Source organism: Fulmarus glacialis, unplaced genomic scaffold, assembly GCF_000690835.1.
Source record: "Fulmarus glacialis isolate BGI_N327 unplaced genomic scaffold, ASM69083v1 scaffold21808, whole genome shotgun sequence".
Lineage (NCBI taxonomy): Eukaryota > Metazoa > Chordata > Aves > Procellariiformes > Procellariidae > Fulmarus > Fulmarus glacialis.
In genome coordinates, this window is record NW_009227889.1 from 11,675 (window position 1) to 20,090 (window position 8,416).

Genomic DNA, 8,416 nt, shown 5'->3' on the forward strand with positions numbered 1-8,416 from the left:
CCAGCGAAAGGGAAGGCAGGCAGGGTCAGTAAGGCTCAGCAACGGAAAACACAAACGCACATCATTTTTTTGCACGTTTAACACGCAAATAATTAACACCAGAGCCCGTAAGAGCGAGACTGTGCTTGCAAAGGGACTGGGGTAACCGCGCTGCTGCGGCGGCACGGGGATGCTTTAGCAAACGCTGCTCGCAGCCTCCTCCAAAGCTTGCGGGCGATGCTCGGGGCTCGCAACAAGCCCTCGCCGAGTCTGGTGGCACCAGAGTATGAAATTACCTCCTCACCCCAGCAAAGGGGCTTCCAGGGAGTCGGCAATCCAGCCAGGTGAACCGCACATAAACATCTCGCTAGGTTCATAAACATAGCTAGGTTCTTATGGTGCCCGCCGGGGTAATATTCAAGAGGCCGGAGATCTCCACGGTGTTTATTTTCACAATATACCTGACAAGTCAGCACAGTCTATTATTCCCCGTATCTCCGAGGGTCAAACTCAGCAGAGCTGGAGCCTGCCAGTGAATTATTTAACTCGACCCGTTGCCCCAAAGCACAGATGAGCTAAACACGTTAAGCACAAAGAGACTCCTGCAGTCGAGCTACAAGCGCTCACATGCGAGAGCCTCCAGGCTCTTACGCACCAGCAATCAGCCCGTTTGCAGCACACAAAGCCTCTCCCCGGCGTTTCTGATCCCGCGCCAGAGCGCCGAGCGTGCTGCTTGTCAGAAACACCCAGCAACCGCCCAAAGAAAGGGGAACAAGCCTTGCAGAAGGACGCCCACCACTACCATGGCCCTTCTTCCTACACCCTTCAGGAACAAGGGGAGAAAAAGGCTCCAAGCCCCTGGGATGGGGATCCTTGTACCCTCCAAACGTCGGTTGCCCTGTCACCCTCCTACCCTACAGCTTAAGGCACAGCGCTGCTGACCGGGAGGAAGGACAGCAAACATGAGGCGAGCCCAGGTAGTGGGCAAGACGAGGGCTCCATCCCCGATTTCATTTCCCAAGCTGCGTTACCATTAAGACTGTGTAATTCATCCTAAAGAGCTTCATACTCGAAGGGTAAGACATAGCTACAGGGAGCGGGACCCCAACTGTTCCTTCGGGAAGGACGGAGCACAGACTGTCACAGCTAACCACCCTGAGGACACGCTCACTTGTTCCGTAGGGTGACAGCAACACGCTGGCTCCATCCCTTGGTTTTCATCAATGGCAGGCAGCGAGTATTTGGGAGAGCAGCTTCGTACTTTTCTCACGCCTCCGATAAAAGCATCATGATCCGGACGGAGTCCATCCACTGATCCGTGCCTGGGAAGAGCAATGTGAGTCAGAGAGCGTACTGCTTTGCCATGTTATGCAGAAATGCATTTCTGCGATGGAAGTCACCGCTCAAAGCCTTTTGATTGATTCAACTGAATTTTAGGAGCAGATTGTCCAGGCGCTGATATTACTATGCAGATCTAGGCCTGGGAAACAGACCAAAGCTAATAGAAATTCAGTACAGCCACTGATGATTTGTACAATTATGATCTGCTATGAATCAAAAGGTTAACTTTCAACAGATCCTTGTGGGAGAACCCTTAGAGACTGATTTCAAGTTTCATACAGTATTTAGTCAAATCCCTCTATTAGGGGACAACAGCAGTCTCCAGATCACAGAAATGAGAAGGCTGAGGGCTACGCAGAGGTTAGCGCAGGACACCTGCGGGGAGAGCAGCGCGAAGCGCTCCAGCGTAGATGCTCTGGAAGTACTGCATTTCCCCGAGTTCATGAGCCGTGAGGAATGTGAATTGACTGCAATGTGCGGAAAGGCCGTTAATTACAATAACGCAAGTCACTGCAAACATCTGTGGTTGACAAGAGGACACCAGGAGGCTGAAGGAAGGGGAGCAGGTCACACACCGACACAACACACCCAGTACCCCCGTCGAGATGGGTGAACATCAAAACTCAGATCTTGACGCCGTGGGGGGAAAGACTTGCAAAGCACGGGGCTTGCGGGGCTGAGAAGGTTTGCTGTTTGCACAAAAGCCTGCACAAAGAATACCCCAATTAAAGTAACTTTCCGCTATGCTAAATTAGGACAGTGCTAAAAGTACGATCAGCTGCTGTCAAAGGATGCCAGAAGCATCGGGAAAGCCCACGTGCAGGGCTGTGTCCAAAGCACAGGCTCCCAAGAGACCCCGTTTCCCACGGGAAGGTCAGGGTGGCCAAATACGTACGGACCAAGCCAGGATTGCTGCAGCCGGGCAGGAGCCAAGGTCAGACTTATCTGAAACAGGGAGCGCAATCAATCTTCACTAGCCAGCCCTCGCCCCGCTCTGCATACCCACAGCCCAGCCACCAGGAAGGACACAGCTCTACAAATACAAAACCTTAAACACACAAGATAAAGTGAGATCAAGCAGCTTGAAAAAGCCACCGCTTACGTATTATTTCTCTCTCCTGTTTCTCACACAGCACTTTATATCCCTTTAGCTATCATTTGGAGTTGTAAATATACATGGGACTTTCACAGATCTGTAAAATTAAAGATTGCACCCAGAAAAAACAATCATAAACCAAGCTCAGACGTAGGGCTATTAAATAAAAAGACCAGAAGGAGTCACAGCATCTTCCAGCCTGATTTTTGCACGAGAGACAAGGGAGTTCCTCCCCCTCCCATTTCACATCCAATGACACAAATAAGGAAACTGAGAAAAGCACCAGCATAAGAATCCAAAGATCTTTCCTCCATTAGGAGCAAACATGCACATAGTCAAGAAAAACAGTGAGTTGTCAAGATGATGCATGCTAAAAATGTAGCGGCCCCTCCAACACTTGGAGGCATTCATTGGGAGAGCTGGGGCTTTTTCAAATCAAACATTTTGATCTATGAATTGTTATGCTGAGTCTTACTCCGTGGGGAAAACAGGAAGCAATCGGCATATTAAGAATTCTTTGAAGGTATCTTTCCCAACCATTACACAAGAAAAAGGGGAAAAAAATAGATACACATTTGAGCCTCAGGCCCCAGCTCAAGGCAAAGGAAGGTTCAGACTTGAAGAACAAGCACCATGCGATGGGCTCACGGGTGATCCCAAGCCAAGGGACTAGCACGTGAAGGCTTAAAAAGCCACGCAGGTACAATACAAGGGACATGAAACAAGAACTGCTACCCTGAAAACAGAACCTTATTTGCACCAGCTCTGCCAAGAGAGATGTCCTGCAAAAACGTTTTCTTTGGAAACAGCAAATAGGTTGATTGAAGGACACCTTCATTTTCCCTGACCCAGTCAGCTCTTCTCGTAACAGGATCAGAAGAGCATGCTGTGTAACAGGAGGCACGTTTCAGAATTCACCTAACCCGAACACTAACTGTGTTGGAGTTTGCACTGAAGAAAAGTCAGCCAAAGTTTCAAGGGTTTATGGAGATAACAAACTTGTCCTTGAGCAATCTCCAGTCATCTAGGTTTGTATAAACACCGAGAGCGCTGCGAGAATAAATTCTATTCATACTTACCTACACGGGGCAAGCAAAAATGCAACATGGCAGCCTGGGAGAAAGCAGGAGGGGCTGTAACATCACCGTTGCTTTCAGTCTTGGTCAAAGTTCTCAGATTGGACCAGTCCCCCTCCCTCCCCAACCCTGAAATAGATTATAAAACCATTGCTATACAAAGAGATGGATGCAAACTGTTAGACGCGTTCATTAAAAAAAAAAAAATCTTACTCTGCAGGATAATTGCCTTAAAACCAAGCTGCTCTACATAGCTACCGTCCTCATTTGAATTCGGCTTGTATGGGAATCTGCAGAGGCCTCTCCCACAGGGCTTTGCCTCCTTCCTGGCATTTCAGTAGATTATCCAGCTTTGCCGTCGCCTTGAGATTAAGCTTGTTTTACTACAAATTCAGCTGATATTTGCTCTGTGTTCAACTGGCACTGCTCATGTTATGTGTTAACAACATACAGCATTTATTTCCTAAAAAGTTGCAGGATGGTTCAGCTGCATTTTTACCACTCAGCCCCAAAAGCAGGATCGAGGGGAGAGCTAATGCTTAGCGGGAACCCTTCCTTGAATTAAAAACCCTTCATATGTTAGTGAAGCCACTCAGGCCATCTAGTTTCGGTAACAGCAACAACATGCCTACTGGGAACATTCCCAACAGCTGTAAGAAAGAAAAAGCAGTATTAGTGCACCTAAAATTAGATTGATATGCAATACTTAGAGGCACATGTATGCTCTTCTATTCCAGCCTAGAGAACAGGTAGGACGTTGCATTTTTCAGTGTCTAGCTCCAAGTGCTACAGGGAGTCAGAAATTTTGATAGCTTGTGAAGTATGGTAGCAGCAGCTGGCAGAAAGGAGCCTGGGGTGCAACACAGCTCCTTTTCAAAGCACCAGCCCCTCTTTTGAGTCACTGCATGGTGCTGGCATAAAAGGATCTCGGGAAACAGCAGAGCCCCAAAGACAAATCGTGCAAGACATGAAAGATCTGGAAGGAAGGAGCAGCAGGAGTGAGAACAACAGCTTCTTTCTCCCTCACCCCAGAAGAACTGGTTGCAACTAAGTGTGATGTGGACAAAGAACAGGATTGTCATTCCTTTCCCCCAATTAAAACTGATTGATTATACGCTAATCGCAAAAAAAGAGAGGCCAATCCCTGCCCCATCCCAGTTTTGAGCATGTTCCACACCAAGTTCAAAGATCAGGAAAGAAACAATGAGGGTCAATTATCTGGAGGTGGAACAGGGAAGAAAAAGCAGAAGGCACCGGGGGCACAAGCGCAGGACTCCCAGGACAAGAGCCATGAGGGCTAAATGGAGAGGCAGCACCTGGACAGCACGGAGAACCTCCCACGGGGCAGCCAGCTGGCAGCGGATGGTAGGAACACAAAGATAAAAGCTCGTATACATCATATTTAATAAGAGTTTTGCTCCACTGGCTCTCAGGAAGGACAGCTGCTCTCTTCAACAGCATCTCATCCCACGGGGGGCTCAGCAGTACAACTCGGAAACACTATGATCTAGGCTTGAAGATTAGTGCCTGTACAACACCATCTTTTCTCACTGCAAGCTGGAGAACAGAGTAACTGACAAACCGTCTTAAGAAAATGATTTTTATTTCTTTTTTTTTTTTAATTTCTTTTTTTTTCCCTTTTTTTGAAGTTCTGATGTTTACAGATATGCTTTTATTTCTAATACAGCTTCGCAGCAATAAAAATCACAACGCAGCTAGCAGAGCAGCTGAACTAAGACCCATAAATACCAGCACAGAAAACAATGGACAACCACCAATATTTCTATACATGAACTATTATTTTAATGTCACATTTTGACAATTGTAAATGGTCTACAGAATGTATGTGGGCAAAAGGCATTACGTGAGTCTTTTGAAACACTAGATGTATAATAAACAGCGCATTATCAACATTTACATGATTCACATCAAATTGATGACATCCTAAATGTATTCCTTTTAAAGGATAGAGATTTTTCAATAAAATATTACATTTCATTTAATACTCTGGTACAATACTTCATACATTGCAGGAAAAAAATAAATGCAAGGTCTACTCCACCTAATAAGAGGATCCTTTTTCATTAGTCTTTAGTACTGTAATAAAAAAAAAAAAAATCACAATATTGTCATAAATAAACAGGCTTGAAATTATTAATTACGTTTCACTATTTAAAAGGGAGAAATTAAAAATTAATTTGAAATAATGAAGTTATGGGTAGAAAATCAAAACCTGACAACACATCCTAGTACCAGCTGTGATTTTTCCCATCCCTACAATAAAAAAGGAAACAGGTTTTATAACTTCGTTAGCCGTATCCTAGTTAATTGTGTTTCAAACACATATCTTAAGAGGAAAAAGTGAAGTTTGGTCAGGATTAATAGGAGAACCAATCAGTCCTAACAACAGTTAGCTGAAATTAAAGTGTATGCTATAAAACATTCAGTAAATGAAGTCTGCAGCAAATTCATGCTGGCATAAATTATTGTGCCTTAGGAGTTGGGTTAAAGTTTCCCTTGTGGTATAAAGTCTTCTACAACAGAACACTTCAGAACTGCATCCCTTTTCCATTCCATTGATACAGCAAAAGCTTGTAAATCAATGCTTAAAATTTATTCTCTAAAAACTCACTAGAAATACATGAAACCCACACTCACTTATCTCCCCTGAACCAAAGGACATTTCTCTTTCTTGCTTCATCTGTCATAAATCCCAGCCATTGTTTAAAATAATTTTTAAAAATGCCTCAAGAATCATCCCTCTCTTGCCGGTGCATGAAAGGCAGACAGATTTTATTTTGCAAGGTCTCCCCTTTGGTATTCAGTAGGCCCTAACACTCCTGTTAAGAGAGGAGTATTTATTCACAATCTTTCAGATTCTGTTCCCCCCTCATTGACATTCTTCCACCATATGCTCCCCAGGATTAATACACATTCTGCAGTAAGAATTCCCTGGTTCCAAGAAAAAAAAAAAAGTCCTACAGCGGCAGATTCTAAACAGCTAAAATGAGGTCATAAGAGGTGACTTTACGTTGGCCATGTAACTGATTGCTGCTTATACAGGACAATCTTTTAAGACACCTCCCATTCGCTGAGTTCATAACAGAGTTCAGATTCATTCAGGATCCTTCTCTCATTTCTCTTGACTTCTCCCCTGACTCTTCAGCTTGGTGCAGAATAGCTCCAAACCTGAACATGCGTTCCACCTTGCTGTAACGTATGAAGTGTAGAATTTGTCTAACTTTGCACTGCACAAAGTTTTAGACAAATATTTAATTGCTGTCAATTGCTCTATACAAATACCAACACTTATAACTGATCCCCGTTCAAAAAAATAGGGACAGGAGAGGAAGCAGGCGATGTAGAATACTACCTAATGAATAGATTTCTCTCTCATCATTACTAGAAATTTTAGATCTAGAAAGGGCACAAGTATTTATGACTAGAGTATAAGGCTATGACATTAAAACACATATTATGGTATGCTGGTGACAGGAGTTCCAGAAAAAAAAAACAAACCAACAATCCCAAAGCCTCAAAAGATAAAAAGGACAATAGGCAAAGTAACAAAATTCTGCTTAACGTTAAAGAAGCACCTTCATTCAGTTCAAACAAAGTGTTCAAATATTTGATTTTGCAAAACACTCTCAGGAAAAGGTAATGTAATCTCCCACTTAACCTTTCACAAAGCTGCATTAATTACATTCCAGGCTTTAGCATAATTTCACTAGTAAGGCCAATAATGCAATTCCATTGGCCCTGCACCCTTGCATACAGCAATTTAATGCAGTGTTCACCATCTGCACTTGCTGTATGAAAATGGCAATAATTCCTTAATACCACTTAAGTCACAGAACTTCCCCAGAAACATGGGGAAAGATGTTGGTAAGACACCACCGGTACCCCCTCCAAGGGACCGATTCTGCCATTAATGCACACATGCAGCTGCTAATGGCTTTAAGGGGAGCTTCTGGTCCAGATAATTGGACAGAGCGAACAAAGGGAAGAAACCCAATCAACTGGCAGCTTAACAGCAGTTCTTGGTTCTAGAGTCTCTAGAAGAGGACTTTGTCTCATTGACAACAGTCAAAAGTGTTTTCAGACGAATGTGATTTTTTAATCTAATAGGGACAGCAAATTCAATGCAGCTCTGAAAGGCACTTCAGGTAGAACGGTAATAAACTCCTGCCTGATGAAACGAACCAGAACAAGCCTGCTGGCCTTGCTGCCCATGCTGCCCTTTTCAACTAGGCAATTTTAGTGGCTAGCTAGCTTCCATGCACTGCTTTCCCCACGTAACTTTAATTTAGCCACTTACACTAGCATAAGGCCTTACTAAAAAACCAGAAGGCTCAACAGCTTCCACCTCCCCAGCAGAAGGGGAAGAGGGTTACCTTAAACTAAGGTAACAGCCTGCACAGTGGGTTACTTGTTTCACTTTTTTTAATATGCTGTCAAGGTGCCATCATGCAACTTTTCAAAATACCTTAACTCCACAAGTTCCATCTCTTGCTTAATAGATGAACACAGACAAATTAACATAGACAGTGTCCTCAAAACCGCCAGGCCACGGTGTCTTTTGAGAGAGACAGTAAATTTCTATTTTGGGTAGAGATCATATAAAAGAAATTTCGTTTATCTAAAGGCTACCTTGTGTAATTACTCAAAAATAGCCCATCCAGCCACTCAGCTAAGTCGCAATCAAAGCCATCAGTTATCACAAAAAGCACCTTCATATCAATAACTGCTCACCCCTGTGAAACTCAGTCTGAGTTTGAAATGTATTAGGACTGATTTTATCATGTAGCTGATTCTATTCACGCTGGTGATCCACTGTTTTCAAACAATCAAGTATTGTTCCCATCAGTATTTTACATTAGTGTAACGGATTTATCCATACCATTGCTCTCCCACCCCCCTGCAC